This window comes from Lissotriton helveticus, chromosome 10, assembly GCF_964261635.1.
Source record: "Lissotriton helveticus chromosome 10, aLisHel1.1, whole genome shotgun sequence".
NCBI lineage: Eukaryota > Metazoa > Chordata > Amphibia > Caudata > Salamandridae > Lissotriton > Lissotriton helveticus.
Window position 1 is genome coordinate 812,304,902 of NC_136071.1, and position 12,345 is coordinate 812,317,246.

Consider the following 12,345-nt stretch of genomic DNA (forward strand, 5'->3'; position numbering starts at 1 on the left):
TCATTGTCTTGGTGGTAGACAAACACAAGGCTGATGCTTCCGAGCATGTTGTTATACTCCGGTTGAGGCAGATCGGGCGCAGCAATCGCCGGCGTTCATTCTTGAAATGGGGACAGCAGCAGAGAAGGTGCAGCCAGGATTCCCTTTTATATGTGCATAGCCTGCAGGATATGGAATCCCCTCTTTGGACCCAAGCGGGATTAATGTCTGCTATCCCGAGCGTGATCAGCCTCATGGATAAAATTTTGCTTCGGGCCTGTGTTGTAATGGCCTCGCTTAGATATGGTTGTGCTTTGCCCACCATGTATGAGTTGTTTAGTGGTTCCAAATTGGAGCTTCGGCGAAGAGTTTTATAATCAAGTTCAAAGGAGATTTCCTGCACTTGTTTATTAATGGCTCTCTTCCAAGCATTCAGTATGATATCCTGCCGCGCAAGGTTTTCTTCCTCTAGCTTAAGAGCTTTAATTGCATTTCCCAGCCTAGTATGCCATGGCGATGCTAGGTCTTCAAAGATGGATCTCAAGTGGTGTTTTAGGGAGTTAGCCGGGGCCTTTAGTATCCTTAGGTACAACTTAATAAGCTCCCCCTGACCGATCACATCAGGCCTTGCTAGGCCAAGCTCCAGTCTCAGCCTGGTTCTTCTTGCTGACCTTGGTATATGTAACACTGACTTGTAGGCTTTGAGTTGGGCAGAGTTGAGGAGGGCGTCCAGCTTCCCAGGGAAGGCCAAATGACCATAGGAGATTGCAGGAAGAAGCTTTGCTCTTAGGGCTATCAAAATTGGGCTAGCGGAAGGGCTGATCAGGTTCTGACTTAATTGTCTTAACAGATGTGTTACCTTGTTGGCTTTCGAGGCCAGCTGATTTAGGTGGACATTTGCTTTGGCCCGTTCCAAGAACCATACCCCCAGGTAGTTGTATGAGGCCACAGAGTGTATTTGAGCGTTTCCCAACTCCCATTGTGCGAGCCGTTTCTGATGGTAGGATCCGAAGATGATGACCTTACTTTTCCCTTGGTTGACTGTCAGGCTATTGGCGATGTTAAAGCTGTTTAGGGCCGTTAGAGCTCTTTGTAGGCCTATCTTCGTGTGATCCATTATAGCCGTATCATCAGCGTACTGTAAAACTGGTAGCCTAATTCTTCCTAATCTGGGGGCTACTAGACTGGCGCCTTTTAGGGCCTTCCCCAAATCCGCGGTGTATAAATTAAATAGGATGGGGGCCAGCATGCATCCTTGCTTCAGCCCGTTTACTGTGGCTATTTTGGGAGAGACTGTTCGAGTGCTTGTTTTAACCCGCACCCAGGTGGCCTCATATAGTGATATTACTGTCTTCAGAAGTTTCGGTGGTATCCCCCACTTTTCTAATTTCCACCATTGGCGTTTTCTGTCCACTTTGTCAAATGCTGTACTGTAGTCCACAAAGCAGCAGAATAGAGGGGGTGATTCTTCGAGGTTGCCTTGGCTGAAAGATTAGCTAGCGCCAGGACGTTATCCATTGTAGATGCCTTGGATCTGCAACCAGTCTGGTACGTGGGTATTATGTTTTCCTCTTCAGCCCATTTTTCTAGGTCGTTGAGTAATAGGTGGGCATATGCCTTAGCCTCCAAGTCGAGCAGGGCAATGAGCCTGTAGTTTGATGGCTCTAAGCAGTCACCTTTTTTAAAGATTGGAAACAGTATGGAGCCCCTCCAAGAGTCAGGGGTTGTGGCGGTCAGATAGGTGTAATTGAAGAGCGGAGTTAGGAGTGCCGCCCAGAACTCGGTTCCCTGTTTAAAGACCGGCGCTGGAATCCCATTGGGCCCCGGCGCACCGTCATTCCTCATCCGCTTGATGATATTAATGACCTGTCTGGTGTTTGTCCAGGTTAGTGTGGTGTCATCGGCTTCAGCCAGGGAACTACTACCCCTTGAGTTGTTGCCTGGGCTTGAGATTGCGACTTCTGGCTGGATGCGGGTCTGTTGGACATCCTCAGTTAGCTCCGCCTTGTCCAATGACGGGAGTTCGTTACTGGAAACTGTTTCATATAGCTGTTTTACATGTTGAATCCAATCTTTTTCAGCTACCCTGTTTTCTCTCGTTGGTCCTCGGTTGCTTAGGTAGTTGATGAATCTCCAGAGTCGTGCAAGGTTCTTTTGTTTGAGGAGGGAGAAAACTTTTAGCCATTTGCTTTCCATGTCTGTTTTTTTAAGTTCCCATAGCTTCTTCCTTAAGGAGGCCCTCAGTGCCGATATCGATGGCCCTACTGTTTGGCAGCCCCCTCTTTTCTTTGCTACAAGAGCCTTGCGCAGGAGTTTTTTTAAGTTCTCGTACATCCAGGGGCAGGTGTTCCGAGTCGTGAGATGCACTTTTTTCATTGAATTTTGTTGTTTGAAGTTTCCGAGTTTGTTTTGTAAATCCACGATGATTTGCTCCCATCCTATTGTGGGAGGTTCCACTGCAAGCAGACTCCCTTCCTGTGTCTGGCCCAGCCATGATTGAAGTCTCTCCTCTGTCTTGTCTGTCCACTTGATTCTCCGCAGGACACTGTATGTCTCCTCCCCTGTTGACTCCCCGATGGACTGGTAGAGACCAGCTGGAATATTGCTCTTAGTGGCCTATGGTCGCTATCCTGCCGGTTCACAACTTCAAAATCAGTCAGTCTGTCCGCCTGCACTCCACTTAGATATTGTCAATTCTGGACACGTTCCGGAAGGTGGTTTGAGCCTGCCAGGCGCTCGAGCGAGATGTTTTCAGTGCATGAGTTGATGTCAGTTTATAGCTGAAGAAAAGGTTGTGCAGGGGAGCCGCCCTTCCCGATCCCCGGGGGAGGGTTTCTAGTTTGTCTAAGTCTTTTAGGTTGAAGTCCCCTGCTAAAATGACCTGGTGTGTTTGTATTTATTTAACAGGTCCTCCAGGTTTGATGCCAGTGCCTCCAGCTGGTCTTTCATTAGGGTCTGTGCGGGGTTGATATAGCAGTTTAATACCAGCAGATGGATTGGATGTTTGGTGAGACTCTAACCCCTTATCTCTAGCGCTTGTAGACCGAGGAAATTTGCGTTGATGGTGGTAGCAATGAGGGCACGTGTTTTATGAAAATCGATAGTCCGCCTGCTGGGTGACCGAAAATGTTCCTTTTCGTAGCTGGTACTTGGAATTCATAGTACCCGGTCAGAGGGGTGGGGGTCAGGGCCCAGGTTTCTTGGAGACAGATTAAGGGCCTCATTAGGATGGCGGACGTACTTGCACCCGTCCGCCACCCTCGAGGAAGAGGGACCGTCCGCATTGGGTAGCGGCGGTCCCTCCATGTAAATTAGGATGTGACCGCCACCCTGGCGGTCACATCCTGGATCTTTAACCTTGCGGCGGGTGCTGCTTGAAGCAGCACCCGCCGCAAGGTTAAAAAAGCATGTTTCACATTTACATGCACAAAGCGGCAGGCACCGCACGGCGCCTGCCGCTTTGTGCATGCAAATGCAGGGGGGTAACATAGGTACCCCCCATGTGCACCCCCACCCCCCCTTTACCCTGGGGGCCCGCTAGGGCCCACCAGAAGAAAAGGTCCATATGCTTTTCCACGGTGGAAAAACCACCGCGGAAAAGCATGTTTACTCATGCTTCCTAATTTGGCTGACGGTGTCTTGCAGACACCGCCACCAAATGGCCAGGCAAAACCCGCGGATCAGCGGCGGACGGACCTGCCGTCCGCCGCTGGTCCCACTACATTCCTAATCTGGCGGTGGGTGTTTTATGTGGCCGCGGCGGTGAATCCGCAACCTCCGGGCCGGCGGTGGCTTCCGCCGGCCCAGAGGATGCAGATTCACCGCCATCCTAATGAGGCCCTAAGTCTCCACTTTCAAGGAACTGCTTCAGGTTCTCATTGTTGCAGATTTTGCTAATCCCTGCTATATTCCAGGGGGCAACAGTTAGTTGTGTCTTCGCAGTAGTTCCGAGCCTGACGTTCCCGCTGGGGGGCAGACTTTTGTAGCGGCTAGGAATGCCGTGTCCTCCCGCTTGCGAATCCCTTCTGCTCAAGGATGAGAGAGGTGTTGCCTATGACTCATTGGTTGTTTTCACAGAGGATTCTGATTCCTGTTGGGGCCCTTTGGCCCGCCTGGCTACTGTTTAAGGGACCCAAACTGGTTGTCCCTTTTAGGACAGATCGGGTGGCCTTTCTCCCGCTATCTGGGGCCAGGACGAGTGGATATTTTGGAGGCGATAATGTCTGAACTTCAATGCCCCACTTCGCGAGTAAGATGGAGTTTTGCTCAATATCTTGTTGTTTTTCTTTATTCTTCAATCTCACCACAGTGGAGTCACCATGTGTGTCCCCTTTTAAGCTCACGAATTTCACCTATTCTATGTCCCCTGAATGTATCCTGTCCAGGGTGTCCAGGTGTTTGAAGAGACGTAGGAGGTTGCTCCGGTTCAGGATGTCATGGTGTCCTGTGCTGGAAAATCTCGGAGTAAAAACCACCTCATAGACGGCTGCAGGTGCACTCAAATAGAGGGCCCCAGCTCCCTTTTTTGTTGATGGTTCTACTGGAGTGGGCACTGACCTATAGCTGCCTTGGAGAGTTGGGGGCAAGCCTCCTTGCGGCCTCTTATTTTGGTCATCGTTGGTCCTAGTTGAGGACTGGGTGCTTGATTGAGGTTAATGCAGATTGACTGCTCGTGGCACAGATGTTGCCGGAATTGGCTGTGTGGGCCGTTTTAGCACTGATGGACTTGTTCCGGCCATTGGCTGATTTACCGTGGGGATAGTTTGCATTGCTGGTGGCTTTTCACCCTTTGGGCTAGGGAGGCTTGATAGTGTGATTTGTTTGTATTGTTCTCCTTTTATTGAGGAGGCCAAGAGAATCCTTTTGCCCCAGTTTTTATCTGTAAATATTGGATACAGCTGGGTTGCTTTTATCCCCTCCTTCAAAGGTGGATGTTTGAACTTCAGTAGCTGTGGTTGTCTCACTTTTAACTTTGATTTTTTCTGTTGCTTTTTTAGCTTTTTTTTGCTCTCCTTGACAGTGGGAGATTCTGCGTGTCTGTTATGCCTGACGAGTCTTCCAGCCTAACTGTTCCGGTGTCTTCACTGTCCCTGTGGTTTAGGCTTTGGAGGGTTGTGGATACTAGTGGGCTGCTAACTGACTTGATGGTCATATGTTCCATGCTTTTGCCATTGTCAGCTATGTCATTCTTCCCCGTTGGGGCCCATGGTGTCTGTGTCACCTTTGAGGTGTGACTGTTGTGCATTGCCCGCTCTTCTTTGTTGTTTAGCGTTGGTGCCTGATAGCTCCCTTTCGCTATTTCCATTATTTCAGCTAGTACTTCAGGCAGAGAGGCCTACTTCTCGATAAGGACTGAGCAGCGGCAAGAGCAGGCCCCCCAGTTGGAAAGCTCGTGCTGGGAGATCCTATTAGCCAGGGCCTCCACCTTGAAGCTTATATCTGCTAAACGCCCAGCTATTGCCTGTAGGAGGTCTATCTGTAGTTCCATTTTAGTTGATTGCCACAGGAGAGCTTTGTTGGTGGCACTGTTTGTCTCCAGCTGAGATGGATTGTCTGTGGTCGTGTCTATGCTGCTGTTGCGGGCAAGATTCTCAGCTTTTGTTTTGTGGGCCCATTGAGGTTCTTGAGGCCACGATGGAATAGAAGTTAGATCAAGGGTTCTTTCGATCTTTTGTTCGAGGTTATAAAGAAAGGAGTCTGTAAGCTCCCCAGCGGCTGGCAGCACTGAAACAGGGGAGTCCAGTTGGAGGATTGTTAAATTAGGATTCTGAGGCTCATGTTCATGTTCATGCTGGGGGATGCTTGTGCACGGATTCTGCAAAGGTGGGCCAGAGGCTTTTAACTGGTGAATTTTCACTATTGTAGTTGCGGTGGGGCCGCTTTTGAGGGAAATTGTGACCGTGGTCTTGCCGGTTGTGATATCCTGCGTCTCATCTGTGGACTGGGGGGAAGAAACTACCCTAAGTTATCCTGCTGTTAGCTTTGGATATGGTTGACCATGGGCTAAACAGACCTGTACACTAGTCTGTACCTGGGCGGTATTGGGTTCCTGGCTGGAGGGCGTAGCGACTTTGAGAGTGTGATTAGAGTTAGACAATCGTCCACTATGATTGCATGTGCTGCTGTCCTGGACCGGATCTATAGTGCCAGGGGTAGTGGTCTGGCTGGTGCCGTGGTTGCTGTTTGGGGGATCCCTTTTCTTGAAGAAATTTCTAATTGTCCCTCTTTGGTCGGCCTCTTGTGGCCTTTCGTTTGGGCTGACAGTTAGTGATTTGCTCCTTGTCATCTGAGTTGTCTTACTAATTGGTGATTGAGTCGTAGGGCTTTTTTCCGTAGACGTCACCTGGCGGCCCTTCGTTTTGGCCCCCATGACCGAGTGTCCTCCTGGTGTTTGCCTTACCGCTACTAGGCAGCGTTACTCCAGTGCTTTTCCGTCACTGTGATATGACCTTGCCTTGCCACAATAGGAGAACAGCTGGGGCGGTGTGTGAGCGTGGAGGTTAGGATAGCTGCTGCAGGGCTACTGCTATTGCTTGGCTGCCGAGACTTGGCTGCCGAGGACGATGATTGCTCACATAAGGTTCTGTCCTGACTGCTTCAGTGTATAAGGATATCAAAAGCGCTGACCGTGAGGGGCTGGGGTCAGCTCTAGGTGTGTACTCAGGTGTTGCCGATTAACAGGTTGTGACCCCCTTTATGCCCCTTAGGTTTTGAGCAGTCTTTAAATGTCTTTAATGTTCATTAGTTAAACAATTGTGGCAATTATGACAGGCTGTAAGGTAATTGAAGATATAGTGATTGCCTCACCTACCAAGCTAGACACTGATTGATGGTTGATAAAGCTCTGCGCGGATCTGCCCGGTCCAGTTTTGGGTCTCAAGTCTCTCCTACGCCGTTCTCACTCGCTCCTTCGCTTCTTCACTACTTTGCACCTTGAGAGGGCGGTGAGATGGCAGAGGGGGGGCCGGAGAAGGACAGGATGTAATTAGCCCTCCTGCTATCCTGCCACTTAGCTTAGCTGAGACCTGCTGCACCCCTCAATGCCTCTACGCCTCAATGCCTCATGAGGCGGTCTGCAGGGTAGTCTGAGGTGGGGGCAATGGCTTGCGATGCCGCTATGGCCCCCAAACTCCAGACTCTGCCGGCTCTTACTACAGCTCACTGCGGCTCACACTGTGGCAGCTTCACCCCCTGCCGGTCGGTGTGTCGGCGGGTCTAGCGGCTCGCCGTGGTCACCCCTTGGTCGTGCCGCTCTTTCCTGCAGCTCCTCCGAGGGGAGTCGAGAGGAGGTGGGGTGGTAAGGAGGTAAGGAGGTGGAAGGGGGGGAAGGGGAGCACCTCCAAACACCGAACTCCGCTGAACTCCGCACCACCGTCTCTCTGGCTCTCTCTGGCTCTCAGGCTCGGCTCTGCTCAACTGCCGCAGTAGAAACGCACATCAAGCAGTTTGCTATTAAGACGTTTAAAAAAGCCATTGAATACAGATAATCATACAAATATGATAGACCCATACAAACAAATCAAACTGCATCAGTTACTGCATGATCAGCGACACCCCTTGCTTTATTGCACATTTCGGACAGTCAATTAACTTAGAGGAAGTCAGAAATGACGATGAGTCTGTGAAGCAGTGCTTTGAAGGCCAGGCTCTGGGAGCTAAATGATTTGGGCAGGGTACTTCAGTGCACAGGTGTGAAGCAGAGTGATTAGTGCCTCCCCTTGATGCCAATTCCACATTCTTTCCTTGCAGATATGCCCCCCCACCACCATCATTCCTCCGCCCCAAAGCCTTGTTGCATCAGTAACCACTTAAGGGCTGCGGTCATACACAGGTGTGACAAAACGTGTATTGATACAAAAGGAAGGGAACGCTTGGTGGGTCGGGGAGGCACTTAGAAGAGGGGGAGTCTCGGCTAGCTGGTATCCTAAAAGGCTGGTGTAGGTGGCACAGTCAGTCACATGGTGGTCATTTGCACGTAAAAGCCAGCTTGCTCGTTAACCCCCTGCCCTTTTACGGTCAGTGTCATTGCATTTGCCAAGGTTCCTGAACAGTCAACAGTTACCAGAAACCCGATGAAAATATTCAGTTCATGGTCATTTCCCTCCTTGCCTCAGAGTGACACTAGAGCTTGTGGTGAAGCGCAGAGACCCAAGCAGTGTTTACCACCCAAGGAAATCCCGCACCACTACAGCGGATTATCTCTGTGCAAACAGTTTGAAGGTCTTTCTTGCGACCGTTTCTTAGAAAGAACTGTCTGGAGTGTGTGTGTCCTCTCTGCTATTAAAGTAAAAGCATGCATTGTGTGCTCCACATACAAGTATCGGCCACCATTGTCCCATGAGTGCTGTGCTGGGAATAGCCACTATTAAAGTAAAAGCGCACATTGCGCGCTTCGCGTACAGGTGGCGCCCGCCATAGTCCCACGAGTGCTGTGTCGGCCTGCTGCAAATTTAAGCACCACCATTGTCCCACATTATTCATGAAAGAAAATAGCGCTCACAGATTAACTACAGCAATCTGTGTAACAAGCTCAGTAAAAGGTCCAGTCCTTATGGGCAGTACCAAATGGAGACAGGGCGGTAACAAGGCGAGACTAACAAGCCTCATAATGAATTGGAAGCCATCACTTATCAAGGACAATGACTCGAGCCAAGGAAAAATATGGGAGGAGAGTGGGAGAGGCTTACACACTATGCTCTACTACTGCATGCATCCCAGAACGAGCAGCGCATGCACGCTGCAACGTTATGCTCGACCTAAAAAAACATGGATGTTGGCTTTCTCAAAGCGCATCAATTATCTGTGCTCCCTTGAACTCCATGACTCCTTTGAACAGGCCCGGTTCTAGCGGGTGGGCCAGGCCCACCCAAACATTAGCCTGGCCCACCCAAACATGAGTATTGGCCTTCGCAGTGAATCTGCCACCGATGTACAACAACAATAAAAACTGTTCAGATAACTAGTGATTTACAATCCTGCTGCAGAGACTTTTTGTCTGTTGGTAGTTTTTAAATGCAGATAAACTGCATTTTATGGGACTAGCTCAGTGGGTTACTACCTCTGTCACAGATATATATCCTTGTGTTACTTGCAGTTCAGAAGATACTATCCTAACATAGGACAGTGACCTGTGAACTGTCATCAAAGAGCTGCACACAAACTTCGCTTTTTAGTGTTGTGATATAGTTAGAACTTCTCCATTCTTTCAACATTATAATGTTACTAAAAAGAGTTTGTTTAGGCAGTTATAACTTTTTATCAGTAAAGCCAACCCCCAACCACTGGAGTACCCTTTAAATCCTGAGTTTGTGCTTCTCCAGACCAAACCCTCGTAAAATATACTGCCCACCAGTGTGGATGACGTGATTTCTACACCTTGTAATCCTCATTGGCTTATGTGACATTCCCCGTAGACTGATTTATTGTCTCTGTATAATTTGTGCTGTGATGTAAAGTACTGTGACACCCTACACTCATATGAGTAGCGCTATACAACAAATGGAATGGATATGAAAGAGGGGCAACGGCGAGATGAGGGGCGCTGGTGGAGGGTGGCAGTGAGGGAAGCCAAGGAGGTGGTCATGGGGTGGGGGGCTACAGAGAGTTGAGGGGCACTAGTGGATGGTGGCAGTGAGGGAGTTCGAGGAGGAGATCACGGGTTGGGGGAACTTCAGAGAGATGAGGGGCACTGGTGGAGGGTGGCAGTGAAGAAATCTGAGGAGGAGGTCATGGGGTGGGGGGCTACAGAGAAATGAGGGGCACTGGTGGAGGGTGGCAGTTAGGGAATCGATGAGGGGGTCATGGGGTGGGGCGGAACTACAGAGCGATAAGTGGCGCTGGTGGAGGGTGGCAGTGAGGGAATCTGAGTAGGAGGTCTTGGGGTGTGGGGGAGCTACGGAGAGATGAGGGGCACTGGTGGAGGGTGGTAGTTAGGGAGTCTGAGGAGGAGGCCATGAGGGGAAGTGGCTACGGAGAGATGAAGGGCACTGTTGAAGGGTGGTAGTTGAGTTATCTCCAGAGAAAGAGGTAAAAAAAAGAGGTCAAAAAGACTTTTGCACCAGCACTGAAGCCGGAAGATTAGGACAACTGTGGAGCATACTTTAACATGCATGCTAATTACATGTAATGCTATATTCAATGTTTCAAGTTTGAAGGTGATTTTACTATTGTTTTTTACTAGGAATAATGAAAGTGGAACTGAATGGTGGCTGATATGGGGCTGGGGCCTAAGGTCAGCTGTGAGATAAGGTGCAATGCAGAGGGGTGCAAGAAAAGTGGATAATCAAGCCTGTAAGGGAGTGAGCTGCAGGGTCAGGTGGAGGTAGTAATGAAGAGGGTTTCTCCCTGAAGGCTCGCACAGAGGGTGCCCAAGTAGTGTCACTTGCTTGATACTCCCACCTTAGAAACCTCCTCTTCCCATCAAAGGGACATTACATGGAAGAAAAGCACTTTTTGAGAGTGATAACATTTAGAAAGAGACTTGGAAAAGAGTGTGTTTTACTGTGCCTTGTAAGACTAAGGAGAGAATGGAGAGCCCAGAAGCAGGCCTGGCTAGATATACAAGCAATAAATCGGGCCAGCAGTGGCCCACCCGAATATACCTGGAGCCCACCCAAATAAATATTCCTGGAGCCGGGCCTGGCTTTGAACCTGGTTTACCATCTTCACTTCACTAGGACAGTCCTCATACATTATTTCAATGTTCTAATTGTCACCTCTGACTTCCATTGCCACCTCTCTCATTTCCTAATTCGCCTTGATCTTTACACAGTGTCAAGCAAAAATGATCAAAAGTTCATGCTTGCTACCCACTCTCCCTAGTGGTGGCTGGCAGGATATTATATTGGTGATGAACTTGGGAGATTATTTCAACCACTTATTAGAGGGTTTTCCACAGGACTCTTTCTGCCCCCTCACAAAGCTGCCTATTATATGGCCACCTCTGCTTAATTCAATTTATTGGTATTGCAAGTGTTTAGTTATCATATCTAAATCAAGAAGAGCATACTTTTAATATCACACTTTCTATAGAGTTCAACCTCCCCATATGCTCTTCCATAATACTTCACAAACACCCGATAGCCTGCCTTTGGATGCATACAGGATGCAGTTCAAACTTGACCTTGTATTCAAAACGTTTCATTAAAGATGACCATTCTACCTCTCACCCTGCATTCTGACTTCCATACTACTGAGCCTACCAAATCTACAGAAAGTGTACAGACCGTTCTGCTTCATCTTGGGTTTGGTCTTTTGAATCACTTAGATCTTTCCTATGGCATCCCCTCAAGCATTATTAAGCTGGACCATCTCTTCAACTTTAAAGTGAAAGATGAAAATCCATTTCACCAGTCTTGAAAGCATGGCGGACTAAGTATTTCTGCCCTTCTTTCATCATCACTTGACTACCTTCACTGTCAATGGCATTCCACAAACTATTTGTGAAAATATGTATAATTTCCAAATATTTTCAGAATAAGTTGTTGTTGCTTTCAGCTTGGCTCAGTTCTCAACACTCATAACGGTGTTTCTAAATTCTAGTAGCCCCATCAATGATCTTTTGTTCTCGCATGATATTATGAGTAATTTTGATTGAAAGGTTTCCACATACATATATAGAAACACAAATAATAGAATTTAGGCAAACAGGTAAAGGTAAGCTCTGTCCCGTAGTAGACTCAAGGTAGTGGATGGGTATTGACTGTAAATGGTTGATGATATTTAATCTGATAGAGGAATATGCATATGTCATTGTCATTAATAAATATAGATGAGATGAAATGACATGTAAACATTATATAATTTTATAAAATTTTGTAAAATATGCCATGACCATTTTTATGATTTCACATTTGTGCTATTGAGTTCCCCATATGTAGCACAGAGGTATGTTTTAATTCCTTAAAGAAAGTCAAATGGTCTGTGATTATTCACAGAGAGGTCGAGGGAAGGGGTTGCCCCAAAGACTACAAAAATGGTAGCCTGTACATCTTGGTGTTGACCATCTGTTCTGTACCTGTTGTAGCGTAGGAAGAGGTTGTGGCAAGCATGAGCCAACAGGGTCAAACTGGTTAATTGATGTGATTGAAGCTTGTTAATTAGAAAGAGGGAGATAGTGTGATTAGAGGATTACACAGGGTTGTTTTATGTACTGACTGCCAATTCAAGGATGACAAGACTGGCATGGGGTGGATTTGAAAAAAGATTCATTCATTTTAGAACTGTGCCGTCACTATTTTCAAGATGCTGCAGTTAAAGGATAATGTCAAGGACATATTGCACAAAGTTCAGGCCTTCAGGACCAACCTGCCAAAATGATATGATTCAAGCATGTCAATTAGAAAGGGGGAGACAGTGTGATTTAAT